The sequence below is a fragment of the Cololabis saira genome, chromosome 20 (genome assembly GCF_033807715.1).
Source record: "Cololabis saira isolate AMF1-May2022 chromosome 20, fColSai1.1, whole genome shotgun sequence".
NCBI classification, from domain to species: Eukaryota; Metazoa; Chordata; class Actinopteri; order Beloniformes; family Belonidae; genus Cololabis; species Cololabis saira.
In genome coordinates, this window is record NC_084606.1 from 37,644,204 (window position 1) to 37,663,397 (window position 19,194).

Genomic DNA, 19,194 nt, shown 5'->3' on the forward strand with positions numbered 1-19,194 from the left:
TTTATCCTGTAGCCGCTGGTTCTGCTTCACCCTGTTTTTCAGAACTGGGTTAGCCTTAGCTTCCTCATCTTCCAACCTGGAGATTCTCACTTGGGCTTCTGTGATCCTACCGCCGAGGTTGTTAACAGTTTCGTTCAGAGACTCGATACCATTTTCCACCTCTTTCATGTCTTTAGCCAGGAACTCGAGGATAGTTCGGATGCTGGTCAATTCAGCTGCCACGTTCTTTTTCGGTGGGCTCTTGGATGTAACAGGTGTCTCTGCCATTTTTGACTGTGGCGTTACCAGGGAGTCCTGTACTTGCTTCCCCCGAGAATTAAGAGGCTGGTTTGGAGTAAAATAATGACTCTGACTCATCTCAACTCCCAAAATTGTCTGATATCAAAATGCAATCAGAACTACGACTTAAATTTAAATGTTATGGGGATTTGGGGAAAAAGCGATCTCCGTCTTCACCTACACGGCCATCTCGGGCGAGCGTACCACGTAACTCCTCCCAACACAGACATTTTAGCAGATTACAACAGTGTCCTTTTTCAATAATCAAGTGTAACTGGATCTACATAAGCAGAAAAAAACACACGCGCACACACACACACACACAACTGCATATCTGGACATATAATTGCTTTCCTATGAGAGTCAGGCTTGCATGCTCATTTTTGCCATTTACAAGCCAAAATCATGAGTAACTTAGTGTTTTGGAAGCAGCTGAGGAATTTGATCCCTGTTAAATTCACAACATCTGTACTGCCAATGTGGTTGATATTATGGGGTCATTACACCGTAGAGCTACTGTGTTAACGTGGGAGTTCAAAATTATTTGATACCACTGAGATGTGACTTATATCACACCTATCTCAGAAACACTGTTCAATGGAAACAGCGCCTAAAAGGCATGCTTTTCGCCCTATATTTCCTTTGTCAGGCAGTGGTACAACGCAGACCTCCAGGACACCAAGCTTCTGGAACAATCTTGGCAAGATACTGTAGATGGCCTCCAGAAAACAACAACAACACTGCTTTACCAGGTAATATGAAGCTTTGGTGTTGTCAGTTTGGGTTCCTACCCCAAGTCGTGGGACTCATGCGGTGTCATTATTTCATGCCACTCATCTATGGAGATAGAACAGTCTCATAATTCGGAAATGCACACACCGTTTCACAAATGCACAGGACAAAATTCACAAATGCACACACCGATTCTCAAATGCACAGGACAAGTTTCACAAATGCACAGAACAATTCACACGTGCGTAGGAAAAGATACACAAATGTATTTTTGATGCACACACAAATATAACTTGATTTACAAGCGTTTTTTTGTCTGTGAGCTGCGCTGGATTTGCGTGTGACTTTTGAGACTCCCCTGACGTGACTCGATCCACAAATACGTTTTTTTTAACACGGAAGGATCTGCAACCAATCAGATATCTTCCTTTGTTTCAGCCAATCATAAGAGCGCACCCCACGTGGGGGACGATTTACTCATAAACCAATCAGATTAAAGGGGCGGATGTGCATTTGTGAAACAGTGTGTGCATTTGCGAATCGGTGTGTGCATTTGTAAATTTTTTCCTGTGCATTTGCAAATCGGTGTATGCATTTGTGAATTTTGTCCTGTGCATTTGCGAATTGGTGTGTGCATTTGTGAATTTTGTCCTGTGCATTTGTGAAACGGTGTGTGCATTTGCGAATTATGAGACTGTTCTAGCTCCATACTCATCTGGAAACGCTGGTGAACTCCCAAGTGAGGAAGCGGCTTGCTCTGCAAATGTTCCTTTCACTGCGAATTTCTAGCTTAATTGAAGTATTCACATGTGCCAGAGATAGGCCAGATATGTCCCCAAAGAATCTTGGGACCCAGTAATGAAAGGAGCTGAGCCTACCCTAGCAACGGGGAGGAAGTGGACCAAAGCTGCAGCTGTGCTAGCTGCAAAATCTGCCTTCTGCCATTGATACATAGTAGGCAACATCCAGCAAAAGGGAGGGGGGACAAAAACCTCTACCTGCCAAAAAGTAACCATTGCTGAATGCCAAACCATGCAATAGGGGATGTCTACAGATAGGTAGAAGCAGGCAGATGTTCCATAGTTGCAGCACAAGCCAGGCAGGGTTACTGGCTGATGTGGGAAAACATCGAGAAGAGGAAAACCTCTGGAGCAATGAGTCACATCATCAGACAAGCTACATATGAAATCCTGCCCCCCACCCACAAATCTAACCATCTGGGTTGGAAAAGCTGCATCCTGATCCCTGTGCACAGTCCCCAGCAAGTGTAAAGTTCAGTTTCAAGACCAGCCTCCCTCAAAGCAACACAACTAAGTGTTCAAGTGTTTGCCATTTGAACTTTGCAAGGGGGTATTCATCAATACTCGACTTCGCAACAATCAGGTAATGCAAAGACAACTTTGATCTTTCATCTGTGTTATGACTGTGGTCATATTTTTTAGTCTGTCTGCTGTGTGTGTGTGTGCCCTGTGGTTTTCTTGTGTTAATTTAAAATGCAAATAGGTGTGTGCCACAGCCGTGCGGTCATTGGTGGGAAGGTTCCATGCCCTGGACGGTGATTGGCTGAAACCGACAACCACCTGATACATAAGGAGCCAAGATGGCGGCCACCAGAGGGCTGCTAGCGGGCTGCAGGCTCTCATCCTCCTCATCTCCCAACCGGCCACACCTTTTGTTTAGAACTTTTGAATCTGTTTTGAAATTATCTACTTGTTTTATCTACTGTGTATCTACTTACGAGTAGTAAGGGTGGGCTGCCAGTTTTGTTAAGCTTGTTTTCTCCTATTTATTTTAGTTGGGAGGTAAGCCTTGTTTCTTTTGTTTGTCAGGTCAGTTACCTACTCCCAAGACAGGACCCTTTTGTTTGTTATTATGGCCTTAGTCTGCCCTGAAGCCTAGTAGCTCAGTTTCAGTTACTTTTCAACCTAGTTATAGGTTAATTTACTTTTGTGTAAATAAATCACTTTCTTTTATATTGAAACCAAATCTTGTTTGTGGCTACTTGGGGAAGATGGGGCCTTATCATGTTGTGTCCTAGGCACCCCTAGACTGGGACATAACATCTGTGAAGGGGAAAAACAATGACCAACAACCCAACTTAGGATCACTGCGTGCAGCCAGAGATTGGCAAAAGTCAGTAGATCTAGGTCAATTCTTCAGATCCTTCCAAAGTTGTACTGCAAGCAGCGTTTTAGTTTTTAGCCTAGTGTCCTTATCTTTGTGTTTAGAGTTTTTAGTGTTTTAATTGTTTTTTTTGCTTGCTTTGAGCCAGTGGCAACGAAATTTCGTTCCACTTGTACTTGGACTTTTGCCTCTAAACCCCTCCAAGTGTCAAAAGCTGAAATGCTCCAATCTAGCAGCCAAAGCAGAGGACGAGGGGGGAAGATGACGGTGTGCCCAGTCAGGATGGGGTGCAGGGGCTTTGCAGCTATTCCAACAGCAAAGCTCCTCAGTAAAGGAGGCATCCGGAGCCAGGTCTTAAGAACAATAAAGAGCTGGCAGACAATGCTAAAAGAGACAATCACTGGCTGAGAAAAAACGAAAGTAACCCGAGGCTGGGCCCCAAAGCAGCAGTAGCAGAGTATTAAGAGGGTGGATGGAGCACACCTGGGATGCTTGATGTTGCCGATTAATATTTTTGTTTCATTGTTTGTAAGCACTATTAATTATGTACAATCTGAGGTTCAAACTGCACCATTAGATACAATTTGAGAAGTTTAAAAAAAATTGTGCACCCTGTTTGGGTCACTGCATGTCATTAAGGGGTGATGGTACATCCTGTTCAAGAAGTACTGCTGTACACAATCAATTCAATTAACTATCTGTCAGGGTTTTGACATTTCCCCCAGTTTGTGTTTCAGTTATGCCCTTTCTGTTTCCCATCTGCCCTGATCGTCTGCACCTGTGTCTCGTTATCCCCTGTGTATATCTGGTCTTGTCTTTCCCTGCTCCCTGTCGGTCCGTACTGTTTGCTCCCTCCATGGCGCCTCGTCGGTTTTTGGATTCCTGTTTTGTTCTGCTTTTGATCCTGCTCAGTAGCGCTTTTGGTTTTTGTGGAATAAACTCAGTTTTTGGAACTCCTGCCTGCTGCTCTCCTGCGTTTGGGTCCTCAACAAACACCAACTGTGACACTATCTATTCAAACAAATTAGCCATACAGCTTCTTTTTTTGGCTGATCCATCCTTGGACTCACCAGATCATTATGAACTTGTTATTTGGCTATGAAGGACAATCATTTCAGATAAAAATGATTTTTTTCTACTAAATCATACCATAAACAAGTGATTTTGAGGGATGTCATAGTTATTTGGTATGCTGCAGAAAGGGCACAACTATTCAAGATTGTGGAGAAAAAAAGAGAAATAAAAGAAGAATTTGACCCCAAAGCCAAGAATATAAATCCTCTATTGGATTTTTGCTTCTCTGAAAGGCTCAGTCACTGCGTGTCTTGTGGGAGTCTGGCTGCCGCACAGCTCCACTGCAACACGCCGTTGGGCTGACAGGAGTCTTTTGTCGAGAAACTGCTCTGCTACACAGTCTCTTTGTTCCAACCACTTGATCAACAAGTTAACAAAAACATTATTTTTCACCCAGCTAGATTACTACCAGGCAAAGAGTGGAAGCACAAGTTACACTACAGTCGTGTACAGTATTTTTCACTGTATCACCACTGCAACTACCGTCTACTTTCCAAATAAAGCCCATTAGTGCAACAAAAAAAGCAGCAAAGGCTTCTCTGGTGTAGAATGTAGTAGATGTGACTCAAGCCACATTTGACTTATTCTCAAGCGTCCACCCACTCATTTTCTTCCTGCAACCCATGGGTAGTGCAAGTACAGGCAACAAAGCACATTGCTCTCTGCATCTGGATTTTTTCTATAATTTGCCTCTGCTTAACATCCTGTACACCCATACTCGTGAGTAGGAGGCCTGTGTGAGAACAGAAAGAGTCAGCATGTGAGAAACTCTCTTCCTCGTGCAACTGACTGCAGCTCGTGTTATTTAAGAGTAGCTGAATGCTAGAGATAAGCTTATCCTCCAAATCCTCCATTCAACAAGTTTACATTTATTAAAACATCATATGCTTCATGTGTAATACAGATGTGTCCCTCAGCAATTATTTTACTCTCTTTTAGCTCATTGTTTTTGATTTTTTTCCCCCAATTCTACAACACTCATCAATCTGGTGTCCTGCTTTTTGACACTGCAACCACAAACCATGTTTGGGCCAATCCCAAGACACCCCCTACTTTCTTCCACTAGCCCTCCCTCACTACCACTACCCCTAGAAAAGAAGTCACAGATTTTAGGGCACTTGAAATCTTCCAAGGGCCCTGTCCCAATACTCCCACTACTCCTACTTTTCAGCACCACCCCTAAATTTTGCGTGCTACGTCACTGCATGGTTTACGTTCGGGTGCGTAAGCGACTGCGTAGTTACGTTTGCACATACGTCACACCATATCAGGAAGCCCAGAGCTAAAAGCTGTTTTAATTTCAGCTGTAGCGCTGTTAATATGCCACTTTATTAAGTTTTAATATTTTTTCAGGTGTAAAAGTAACCGTTAAGATCCCCAACCTGGGCTCAGTTTATCCAAATAACGCCTGTTAAGAAATTTGCTGCGATGTTTACGGAGAAGAGCCGCCGGCTCGTAGCAGCAGCAGCTCACGGCCGGGTCAACCTGCGCCGTCGTCCCGGGGAGAAACCTGCAGCTCTGTGGAGAATTACCACTGGCTGAAATAAATCATTTAGGAAAATAAATGTTGGTTAATAGATTAAATCTAACAGTTAACACTACGCCTGTTAAGAAATTTGCTCCGAAAATTTCGGGATGATGATGCCTGCCGGCTCGGGAACTGATTTGTGGTTCCTCGTTAAATCGACGCAGAGCCTACGGCGTAGGGTACGACGTACGGCGCGCGTCGCCGCGTAACCTACACCGTAGGCTCTGCGTTGTTCTAACGTGGAACAATAAATCAGCCTTTATTCTGGCGAGGTTTGAAAAAGACTTTGCAACAACGGGCAAGCGAGTGATAATGTACATTCACTGAGTGAATATTATGAAAGTAAAATATATATTTCTTGCTAGAAATGTAATCAAAACGCATTTTTATGCAGAAACTAACTCAAAATATTGATTTTATTCACTAAAAAATAAGAAATGTCCGCCATGTTTTTTTTTTGGATTCAGTCCGCAAATGACGACGAAAAGCATTCTGGGAAATTTAGTAGTGCAGATTCATAAGCACTACCCCTAAATAAACACACTACCCCTAGGTGAAAAGAGGAATTGGGACACCACTACCCTCACGGGAACGCGCAAAGTTTAGGGGTAGGGATGAAAAGTAGGGGTAGTGGGAGGATTGGGACTGGGCCAAACACTACCTGTTAAGACAGTTTTATCATTCATCATTTGCTTTATGAAGCACCCGCTTCTCACAACAAGCCAATCTTCAAATTGCACTTTCAAAAGAAGAAAATCAGAAAATTCTTATGAATAAAGAATACGAATATAAAAAGAATATAAAATATTATAAGTGGCATGAGATAAAGCATTTTTTAATCAAAATAGAATAACTGAGAAATCTCAAAATTATTATTATTTATTTATTGGGTATGTACAAAGCACTCAAGTTTGTGCTGCAACATGTATAATTTATATGTTTGCAAAAGAAAGGGATGCAATAATAGTTAGTATTGTACACGTTAAAGGTTAAATCAACTTTTACAATGATTACTATTGGTTGTTAATAATAATAATAATAATAATAATAATAATAATAATAGCAGGGGTGTTTTCTACAGATATCACAATAGTATCTTTGTTGTGAATTCCTTTAATCACAATAATGAAAATCTGATATTAAGACAGTCCAAGATGGGGTTCGTCTTAATAAATTTTAATCATATGGGGGTTTGTTCGTAAACGCATTGATTTTGGGTTGTTTTTTTTTACTCCGTTCAGAGAACACATGACAATATCATGGTGAATTTTCATTATGGTTGAAATTACACAAATTGAAAAATGTAAAAAAAAAAGACTGATAGACTGATTTTTTCTGCAGGAACTGCCTCCAGCAGGTATACAATTCAATTAAACTCAGTAATACTTCATTAATCACTGACGGGAAATCAAATGTGGCAGTAACTGCCCCTATTTAAGTTTCTTCAAAGGGTTATTATTATTATAGATTGTTATTGCCGTGGGCAGGAAATGTCCCCTGCAGCCGTCTGAGCTCCGACAAATCTCACTGAAGACACTATTGTTCTCCATTATGCTTTTTTTTGCAGAATCAGCTCCAGAGCGTCCAGGACAGTCCCAAGATAACAATCAGCCTTCTTTATCAGTTTGTTCAGTTTCTTTTTATTTATCACAATTTTCCCATGTCAGTAAATTCGGTGTTGTGATAAAAAAAAGAAAATTAACATCTGTTTTGACTATTGCTATTCTCATTCCCCTTTAAGACGGTGTATAGTGTGTGTGTAATAAAGTGACTCCACACAGCATATATAGTATTATTACATATTATATCTAGTATATATTACTATTGTTAAATTGTTATATGATCGTATATTAAATATATTATTATAGCTATTATATACTATTATTATTATATTGTTATGATTATCACATTATTATTATTACTATAATCGTGATTATGATTGTGATAATAATAATCATTTTTGCTGTCATTTTGATGAGTGAAAATATTAGTATATACATGTTTGTTCTGATTATGATCATGAATATTATAATTATTACTATTGTTGTTTTCCTGCTATTATTATCATACCATCATCACAACTAAATTTTCTTTTTTAATATTACTTTTTAATCTGAACAGTAATCATGATAATGAAATTATTATTATATTATAATTACAATAAAGTAAAGGCGGGGGGGCGGGGCTGGACTGGACTGGCTGAGGGTGGACACACACACACACACACACACACACACACACACACACACACACACACCTAGATACATATAATTGTAGAATAGAATAAAAAATAAATAAACAAGGCTGCTTTCAGACCTGTGTCCCGTTTGGAGCAGTTGTTCCGAAACAGGGAGCGTTTCCCCCTAAAGATCGGTTGGTTTGGTACATGTGAACACAGTAATCGTGCTCGGATGCGGGACAAAACAAGCGAGCCGAGATCTCCTAGGAGAGGTGGTATCAGCTCGCTTCTATTCCAGACCTGGAGCGGTTCGTTTGCAGTGAGAACAGAATCCACACAGAAACACACTGAAACAAACTAGCCACACTCGCTGACGATGCTCCATAGTTGTTGTTTTTCCCGGGGTACGGAAGAGGAAACTCCTCCCACGTTCATTTCTGACCAATGAGAGAACAGTTGGTTCATGGCATTTGTTAACAGCTTTGAACCGCTACAGAAGGTTGCCTTGTGAACACAAACGCCACAAACCATAAACGAAAACAACTATCAATTTAGTCTGAAAGCAGTCTTAGTTACAACACACATCACTCTTAAACACACCACCGTTCAGGGGGCCAATTTGGGGCTAAATGTGTCTTTCTTTAATAATTTTTTTTTGTTTCTTTAGAACAGCTAGAAGGTCCCGGGTTCAATTCTCGCCTGGGATGCTGTGGGTGCCTTTCTGTGTGGAGTTTGCATGTTCTCCCTGTGTTCCCTTGGTAGCTAATGTAAACTACCCTCACAAAAACATGCAGCAGTCCTGGGCTATACATGCCCCCTCCGGCCAGAATAACGGGATCCTTCCACGTGATGGTGATACGATGAGGATATGATGATGATATGATGATGATATGATGGTGATATGATGGTGATATGGTGGTGATATGGTGGGGATATGATGGGGATATGATGATGATATGGTGGTGATATGATGGGGATATGATGGTGATATGGTGGTGATATGATGGGGATATGATGGTGATATGATGATGATATGATGGTGATATGATGGTGATATGGTGGTGATATGGTGGGGATATGATGGGGATATGATGATGATATGACGGGGATATGATGGGGATATGATGGGGATATGATGGTGATATGATGATGATATGACGGTGATATGACGGTGATATGACGGTGATATGATGGTGATATGATGGTGATATGATGATGATATGACGGTGATATGACGGTGATATGACGGGGATATGATGGTGATATGATGGTGATATGACGGTGATATGACGGGGATATGATGGTGATATGACGGTGATATGGTGGGGATATGATGGTGATATGACGGTGATATGACGGTGATATGACGGGGATATGATGGTGATATGACGGTGATATGGTGGGGATATGATGGTGATATGACTGTGATATGATGGTGATATGATGGTGATATGACGGTGATATGATAGTGATATGATGGTGATATGATGGTGATATGATGGTGATATGATGAGGATATGATGGTGATATGATGATGATATGATGATGATATGATGGTGATATGATGGTGATATGATGATGATATGATGAGGATATGATGGGGATATGACGGTGATATGATGGGGATATGATGGGGATATGATAGTGATATGATGGTGATATGATGGTGATATGATGGTGATATGACGGTGATATGACGGGGATATGATGGTGATATGATGGGGATATGATGGTGATATGATGGGGATATGATGGGGATATGATGGTGATATGACGGGGATATGATGGTGATATGACGGTGATATGGTGGTGATATGACGGTGATATGGTGGTGATATGGTGGTGATATGACGGTGATATGACGGTGATATGACGGGGATATGACGGTGATATGATGGGGATATGATGGGGATATGATGGTGATATGATGGGGATATGATGGGGATATGATGGTGATATGATGGGGATATGATGGTGATATGACAGTGATATGGTGGTGATATGACGGTGATATGGTGGTGATATGGTGGTGATATGGTGGTGATATGATGGTGATATGACGGTGATATGGTGGTGATATGACGGTGATATGGTGGTGATATGACGGTGATATGGTGGTGATATGATGGTGATATGACGGTGATATGGTGGTGATATGACGGTGATATGGTGGTGATATGACGGTGATATGGTGGTGATATGGTGGTGATATGATGGGGATACGATGGTGATATGACAGTGATATGACGGGGATATGATGGTGATATGATGGTGATATGATAGTGATACGATGGTGATATGATATGATGGTGATGTGACAGTGATACGATGGTGATACGATGGTGATATGATAGTGATATGATGGTGATATGATATGATGGTGATATGACGGTGATATGATGGTGATATGATGGTGATATGATGGTGATATGATGGTGATATGATGGGGATATGATGGGGATATGATGATATGATGGTGATATGATAGTGATATGATGGTGATATGACGGTGATATGGTGGTGATATGACGGTGATATGGTGGTGATATGACGGTGATATGACGGGGATATGATGGTGATATGACGGTGATATGGTGGGGATATGATGGTGATATGACGGTGATATGACGGTGATATGACGGGGATATGATGGTGATATGACGGTGATATGGTGGGGATATGATGGTGATATGACTGTGATATGATGGTGATATGATGGTGATATGACGGTGATATGATAGTGATATGATGGTGATATGATGGTGATATGATGGTGATATGATGAGGATATGATGGTGATATGATGATGATATGATGATGATATGATGGTGATATGATGGTGATATGATGATGATATGATGAGGATATGATGGGGATATGACGGTGATATGATGGGGATATGATGGGGATATGATAGTGATATGATGGTGATATGATGGTGATATGATGGTGATATGACGGTGATATGACGGGGATATGATGGTGATATGATGGGGATATGATGGTGATATGATGGGGATATGATGGGGATATGATGGTGATATGACGGGGATATGATGGTGATATGACGGTGATATGGTGGTGATATGACGGTGATATGGTGGTGATATGGTGGTGATATGACGGTGATATGACGGTGATATGACGGGGATATGACGGTGATATGATGGGGATATGATGGGGATATGATGGTGATATGATGGGGATATGATGGGGATATGATGGTGATATGATGGGGATATGATGGTGATATGACAGTGATATGGTGGTGATATGACGGTGATATGGTGGTGATATGGTGGTGATATGGTGGTGATATGATGGTGATATGACGGTGATATGGTGGTGATATGACGGTGATATGGTGGTGATATGACGGTGATATGGTGGTGATATGATGGTGATATGACGGTGATATGGTGGTGATATGACGGTGATATGGTGGTGATATGACGGTGATATGGTGGTGATATGGTGGTGATATGATGGGGATACGATGGTGATATGACAGTGATATGACGGGGATATGATGGTGATATGATGGTGATATGATAGTGATACGATGGTGATATGATATGATGGTGATGTGACAGTGATACGATGGTGATACGATGGTGATATGATAGTGATATGATGGTGATATGATATGATGGTGATATGACGGTGATATGATGGTGATATGATGGTGATATGATGGTGATATGATGGTGATATGATGGTGATACGATGGTGATATGATGGGGATATGATGGGGATATGATGATATGATGGTGATATGATAGTGATATGATGGTGATATGACGGTGATATGGTGGTGATATGACGGTGATATGGTGGTGATATGGTGGTGATACGATGGTGATACGATGTTGATACGATGCTGATATGGTGGTGATATGATGGTGATATGATGGTATTATGATGGTGATACGATGTTGATACGATGTTGATACGATGGTGATACGATGTTGATACGATGGTGATATGATGGTGATATGATGGTGATGTGATGGTATTATGATGGTGATACGATGTTGATACGATGGTGATACGATGTTGATACGATGGTGATATGGTGGTGATATGATGGTGATATGATCCTTGAGGTCATATCGCCCAGCCCGACTCTGCAGTAACATTTCAGGCAAGACCAAAAAAAAAGTTCATATCCAATAATTTGCACTAAAAGAGCAAGGAAGCAGCAATAGTTCACCAGACTCCAGCAAAACAGTATGTATTTTCCTCAAACCAGCAGTATTACAAAATTCTGGGGGGGGCAAAGGCTCCCACTTGCTGACGCAACTTCCTTCTGATCTCTGCACAACATGTATCATGTCCAACATTACCCAATTTAAGAAAGCTGTTCTCCTACAACCGGATTTCGGATTTCCCCTAAATCCAAAAACACCTTTATTCCATATTACGACTAGTTTTTCCTATTTCCATCTGTTGTTTACGAGTACTGATCCAGTTCTGTGGGAAACCATGAACTCTCCTCCTTTTGTGTCTGCTTACAGTAGTTTGCGTAACATCTGTAGTTGATCAAAACTGACAAACGAAAAGCTTTTAATCAAACTTTGTATACGCACACAGTTAAAAAGATCTCAATACGTCTACTGTCCATGTGATCACTCCAGTGAAGTTACGTTTTTTAAGCTTGTCACAGGCCTTAAATATAAATGTTATAGCAACCGAGCTGAAATATGTTTGCAGAAAACATATTTAATTCTAAAATATAACAGTTTTAATACATTTTGTTTTAATCTCTAATTAGACTGTACACCCCATACCATCTAGTACATGACCAATGGATCATTTAACATCTTCCTTTAACTCCCAGTTTTTGTTAAAAAGATAAAAATCTTTCCCCCCACCGTTTTCAGTGTTCATGATCACACAACAGAACCACATTTTACTTTCAATACTTGAATAAAGCGTCTAGAGACAACTCTGTTGTATTAGACGCTATATAAATAAAATTGAATTGAATTGAATAACATTTCACTTACTGAAGTGAAATAACACTCAAGCAGTTTCTATTTCATATCTGTGTAATATAACTAATGTGAGGAAGCACGTTAGCTGCAACACAATCAGCATGGCTAAAAGACTCTACTAACCACGTGAGCTCGGTACGGGAAAAGGACGGACAGATTATACACCAAACGTGACAGTTGAGATCTACATCCGTAGTCATTTGTTTTACATTAAGAAATGTTATTTCTGACATACTTCCTCGCACACAGTCTTTTCCCACCGTGGTATACTCCTCTCCTCTCAACAATCCATGAACCTAAATGACCAAATACTTATCAACATTATTACTGTGAAAGCCTCCAACTATTATTTAATCAGTATTACACAGTTTTTGATGTTGTATCTTGTATCTACCCTTTCCTGGTCCATCTGAAATGTGTTACTCAACACATTTCCTAAATCAAGGATGGACCATTCGTGAATCAACCTGACATACATGTTTTTGGATTCTCTGAAGAGAAGTGGAGAAAACTCACACAAGCAGAAGTGAGAACTTCAAGAACATGCAAATTCCACAGAGAGACTCCAGCCAGGAGTAGGAGCAGGAATCTTCCTGCTGTGAGTCTAACCACCAGGCCAATTACAGAAAGGACTGGTTTTACTTCCACATCATTCCTTTCTGCCTTTAGTTTACAAACAATCATTTTGGAGACACAGGGTGGCATTTGGCATCTGCTTCTACAGGCTCCAGCTTCCTGCAAACCTAAATCTTCATTGAATTTCAGGATTGCAGGCGTGTTGCAGGCGTGTTGCAGGCGTGTTGCAGGCGTGTTGCAGGCGTGTTGCAGGCGTGTTGCAGGCGTGTTGCAGGCGTGTTGCAGGCGTGTTGCAGGCGTGATGCAGGCGTGATGCAGGCGGGATGCAGGCGGGATGCAGGCGTGTTGCAGGAGTGATGCAGGCGTGATGCAGGAGCGATGCAGGCATGATGCAGGAGTGATGCAGGCGTGTTGCAGGAGTGATGCAGGCGTGTTGCAGGCGTGTTGCAGGCGTGATGCAGGCGTGTTGCAGGAGTGATGCAGGCGTGATGCAGGAGCGATGCAGGCGTGATGCAGGAGTGATGCAGGCGTGATGCAGGCGTGTTGCAGGCGTGATGCAGGCGTGATGCAGGCGTGATGCAGGCGCGATGCAGGCGTGATGCAGGCATGTCGCAGGCGTGATGCAGGCATGATGCAGGCGTGTCGCAGGAGTGATGGAGGCGTGATGCAGGCGTGATGCAGGCGTGTTGCAGGCGTGTTGCAGGCGTGATGCAGGCGTGTTGCAGGCGTGTTGCAGGCGTGTTGCAGGCGTGTTGCAGGCGTGATGCAGGAGTGATGCAGGCGTGATGCAGGCGTGTTGCAGGAGTGATGCAGGCGTGATGCAGGCGTGTTGCAGGCGTGTTGCAGGCGTGATGCAGGCGTGATGCAGGCGTGTTGCAGGCGTGATGCAGGAGCGATGCAGGCGTGATGCAGGAGCGATGTAGGCGTGTTGCAGGCGTGATGCAGGCGTGATGCAGGCGTGTTGCAGGAGCGATGCAGGCGTGATGCAGGCGTGATGCAGGAGTGATGCAGGCGTGTTGCAGGAGTGATGCAGGCGTGATGCAGGCGTGTTGCAGGCGTGATGCAGGCGTGTTGCAGGCGTGTTGCAGGCGTGTTGCAGGCGTGATGCAGGCGTGTTGCAGGCGTGATGTAGGCGTGATGCAGGCGTGATGCAGGCGTGTTGCAGGCGTGTTGCAGGCGTGATGCAGGCGTGATGCAGGCGTGATGCAGGCGCAGGCCTCCAGCTCTTCCTCCAGCTCTTCCTCCAGCTCTTCCTCCATCTCTTCCTCCAGCTCCTCCTCCAGCTCTTCCTCCAGCTCTTCCTCCAGCTCTTCCAGGGGAGTCCGAGGCGTTCCCAGGCCAGCCGAGAGACTTAGTCTCTCCAGTGTGTCCTGGGTCTGCCCCGGGGTCTCCTCCCGGAGGGACATGCCTGGAACACCTCCCTAGGGAGGAGGGACATGCCTGGAACACCTCCCTAGGGAGGAGGGACATGTCTGGAACACCTCCCTAGGGAGGAGGGACATGCCTGGAACACCTCTCTAGGGAGGCGTCCAGGAGGCATCCGGTACAGATGCCCAAGCCACCTCAGCTGACTCCTCTCAATGTGAAGGAGCAGCGGCTCGACTCCGAGCTTCTCCTGGGTGACCGAACTCCTCACCCTATCTCTAAGGGAGCATCCAGCCACCCTGCGGAGGAAACTCATCTCGGCCGCTTGTATCCGCGATCTTGCCCTTTCGGTCACTACCCAAAGTTCATGACCATAGATCATGAAAGATAATAACACGACCAATAATAATCATAATAATAATAAGGATTGTTGAACCTTGAACCTTTAAGATATTGTAAAAATTGTGCAAGACTTCGGTTACCTGAAACACACACCTGCGCCGTACCGGGTTCCCTTTACACCCTGGCCTCTAGAAAATGTTGACCCCCCCAATTGTCATTGTATAATTCGCACTATGAACCCAGCAGCACATCTATCATCTCCTCCAGGTTCTACATCTTTAGTGTTGTTGTCATCTTCGTTTAGATCACACAATCAAATACGTCACAGCAGCTTCTCCAACCTCCTACTTCTGATTTGAGTATTAAAAACAAACGAGGGCGAGGCGAGTGGAGGCGATTGGAGTCGGGCTGAGTAGGTACTAGTGTAAAAGCGCCATTTGTTTGCATCTTACCTGCAACATGTTCAGGCTTAGTATGTACGAAACTTACAGAGCTCCTGCATCGTTAGGGTCCATTTTTTCACATGTTGTCTTCCTTTGCGCTTGTTTACTAAATGTAATGGAATAATGCCAATGCGAAAGTGTGTGTGGCACCTAGCGTTGCAGAGTCGAACGCACCTCACATAAATATAACCGATTGTCTTCTCGCGCATGTATACTTGGATTTCTCTGAAGCTCCAGTTTAATCCGCTAGATTGTTGCCAATAGCTTGATTTAGATGTACATGTACTTTCTGAGATAGAATCTGTTGTCGGGACTTCCGGTGGAGAGAGGAATGGAGTAGACGCACGCCTCGCGCTCTCCCCGCACTGACCTGAAAAACCTTAACTTTTCATAGCCCGACTGGTCTTGACTTATTAAAATAAGCAAGCTGTACCTTTGATACACACTATGGCTACTGGAACGAGGCTGGCTAAGGACAGAGAGGGGAAAACAACCGACCCGGTCGCCGCCGCTGCTAGCGACATTAGCATGCCTGCTCTGACCAGCCTGCTGGAGGAACACCGCCAGGCCATGTCGGCGGAGTTCAGGTCTGTGTTCACTGCTCTCGAAGCTAAACTTGACTCGGTACAAGCCACAGTGACTGACTTTGGTGAACGTATTGTGAGCTTGGAGACCAACGCTAATTCAACTGAAGAACGCCTTCGGGCCCTCGAAGAAACATGCACTAACCTGTCGGGTGTCTGTGCCGGACTCAAAGCCAAGAACGTGGATCTGGAGGGGCGAAGCCGCCGGAATAATGTGAGGATTGTCGGCTTACCGGAGTCCATTGAAGGCCCTCGTCCCACAACCTTCTTCTCTGAGGCTCTGATGGAGATTTTAGGGGACCAGGTTCTGCAGACGCCGCCGGAGCTGGACCGAGCCCACCGCACCCTCGCTGCCAGGCCGCGACAGGGGGACAAGCCCAGACCTGTGATCGTATGTTTCCATCGACACCAAACCAAGGAGCTGGTAGTCCGGGAGGCCCGTAAGCGGAGGAACGACCTGAAATACCGCGGCGCGGCGGTCCGCATCTACGAGGATTACTGTCCCGACGTCGTGGAACAACGAGCAGCCTACCGCGATGTCATGGCTAAACTTTACAACCTGGGGCTCCAGCCGGCTCTGCTGTACCCGGCGAAGCTTCAGATCACCGGGAAGGATGGTAACAAGAAACGCTTCTCTTCAGCTGAGGAGGCTGCCGCCTTTGTGAGCTCCCTGCCTGCCACTTGAAGCGTCTTTTCCCCTTTGCCTCGGTTTTGCAGCTGTCTGGCAGGATAACGGTCCGGTAACGTTAACATTACCATCACAAACTTTATAGGACACGCCCACCTGAGCATTGGGTGTGTGCGTTCAATTTTCGTGTGTCCGCAGCGTCGGGGCTCTGCGCTCCTCACGCAGATTGCAAAGATTGTTGACATGTGAGGATGTTTCACTCCCACATGCTCTTTTGACATTGTTGGCGTTAAGTGATGGGATTTGGATTTGGGTCCCTGTTAATTTTTCAGTTTTCCAAAGCAGCATTTGAAGTGCTTTTTTTTTTTAAATTATGCCCTGTTTAGTATTTTTATTTTATTGTTTTATTTTTCCATTTCTTTAAAGATTATCTTTTGAGTGCATTAACCGGCTTGGGCTCTATAGTTGTTTTCCTATGATGACTGCCACATTGCAAGATTTACGTTCCCACCTGGTCAGTTTTGTCTCAGGCCGACGTTGTAAGTGGCACTAATGAAAACATTTTTTTTTTCTTTTTTTCAATCTATTTTTTAATTTAAAATATATATATATTTTATTCATTTATGTGTATGGCATTTTTACTTTTTTGGTGTAAATTTTACTCTTGGCTGTTACTCGTACTATAAGGGTTAAGTTAAGTCCTGCGGGGACTGTGGAGATTGGTGAGTATAAAAACTGGAAGCTATTAAGGGGTGGGAATTCGTTATAAGGGTTTTTTTTTTTTTTTTTTTTTCTCTCCCTTCTGTCTGTCCTCCCTCCCACCCCCATTCCCCACACCGATGTATTGGCCCATCATGCTCCTGTACAACTATGGGTGAGTAATGAGTAGCACTATAACACCTTCAAGTCAGGGCTGCAGGTTTGTTTCATGGAATGTTAAGGGAGTTAATGGAATAATTAAAAGAGGTAAAGTGATTTCACATCTGAAACATCTTAAAGGGGACATATATTTTCTCCAGGAAACGCATCTCAAGTCTTCTGAGATCCTGCGCCTTAAAAGACCCTGGATGAGTCACGTGTTCCATTCCAAGTTTTCAGCGAGGGCGAGAGGGGCGGCTATTATTATTGGTAAGAACGTGTCGTTTGAACCCACAAAAACTGTTGAGGACCCCAACGGGCGTTTTGTAGCCGTATCAGGTAGATTATTCGACATCCCGGTTATCTTAGTGAGTGTCTATGCCCCTGTTTGGGACGACGACAAATTTATTACTCACCTCTTCTCCTCCCTCCCGGATATAGATAGTCACTACCCGATCATAGGAGGTGACTTCAACCTTATCCAGGATCCTGCTTTGGATAGGTCCTCCTCTAGACCCCTCAATATAACCAACTCTGCAACAACGTTAAAATCCCTTGCAGACCAGCTAGGTTTAAGTGATCCTTGGAGATTCTTCAATTCGTCCTCCAAAGTTTTTTCGTTTTTCTCCCACGTTCATGGCTCGTACTCTAGAATTGACTTTTTTCTCATGGACAACAGACTATTACATTGGATCACCTCCAGCGAATATCATAGCATAGTGGTCTCAGACCATGCACCTACATCGGCTGTCATGCACTTTCCTTACCGCACACCTCCACACTTCCAGTGGAGGCTTTCTCATTTTTTGTTAAACAACTCCTGTTTCAAAATTTTTCTTTCGGACGAAATCGCAAATTTTTTCCAGACAAATGACACCCCTGACATTGGAAGAGGCACTCTGTGGGAAGCATGTAAAGCGTACCTGGGGGCGGCAGTAGCTCAGGTGGTAGAGCGGGTCGTCCAATGATCCGAAGGTCGGCGGTTCGAATCCCGCTCCATCCCAGTTACTGTCGTAGTGTCCTTGGGCAAGACACCTTACCCAGCTTGCCCCGTGTGAATGTGTATGAATGTGTGTGAATGTTGGTGGTGGTCGGAGGGGCCGTTTGGCGCGGAATGGCAGCCACGCTTCTGTCAGTCTGCCCCAGGGCAGCTGTGGCTACAAAACGTAGCTTACCACCACCAGTGAGAATGTGCATGAATGAATAATGGTCTAAGTGTAGCACTTTGAGATTCAGTGAATGGAAAGTGCGTTACAAGTTAAATGCATTATCATTATTACCTACGGGGACAGGCTATTTCATTTGCTTCCCAGCAGAAAAAGGCTGACACGGATAGGATGATCTGGCTCTCGGACCAATTTTTGAAAGTGGACACACAATACGCTGCCGCGCCCGATCCCACTCTTTACGATCAGCGCCTTAAATTCCAGGTTGAGTTTGACCGCCTGATGACATCCAAGGTTGAATCACAATTGTTGAAAACGA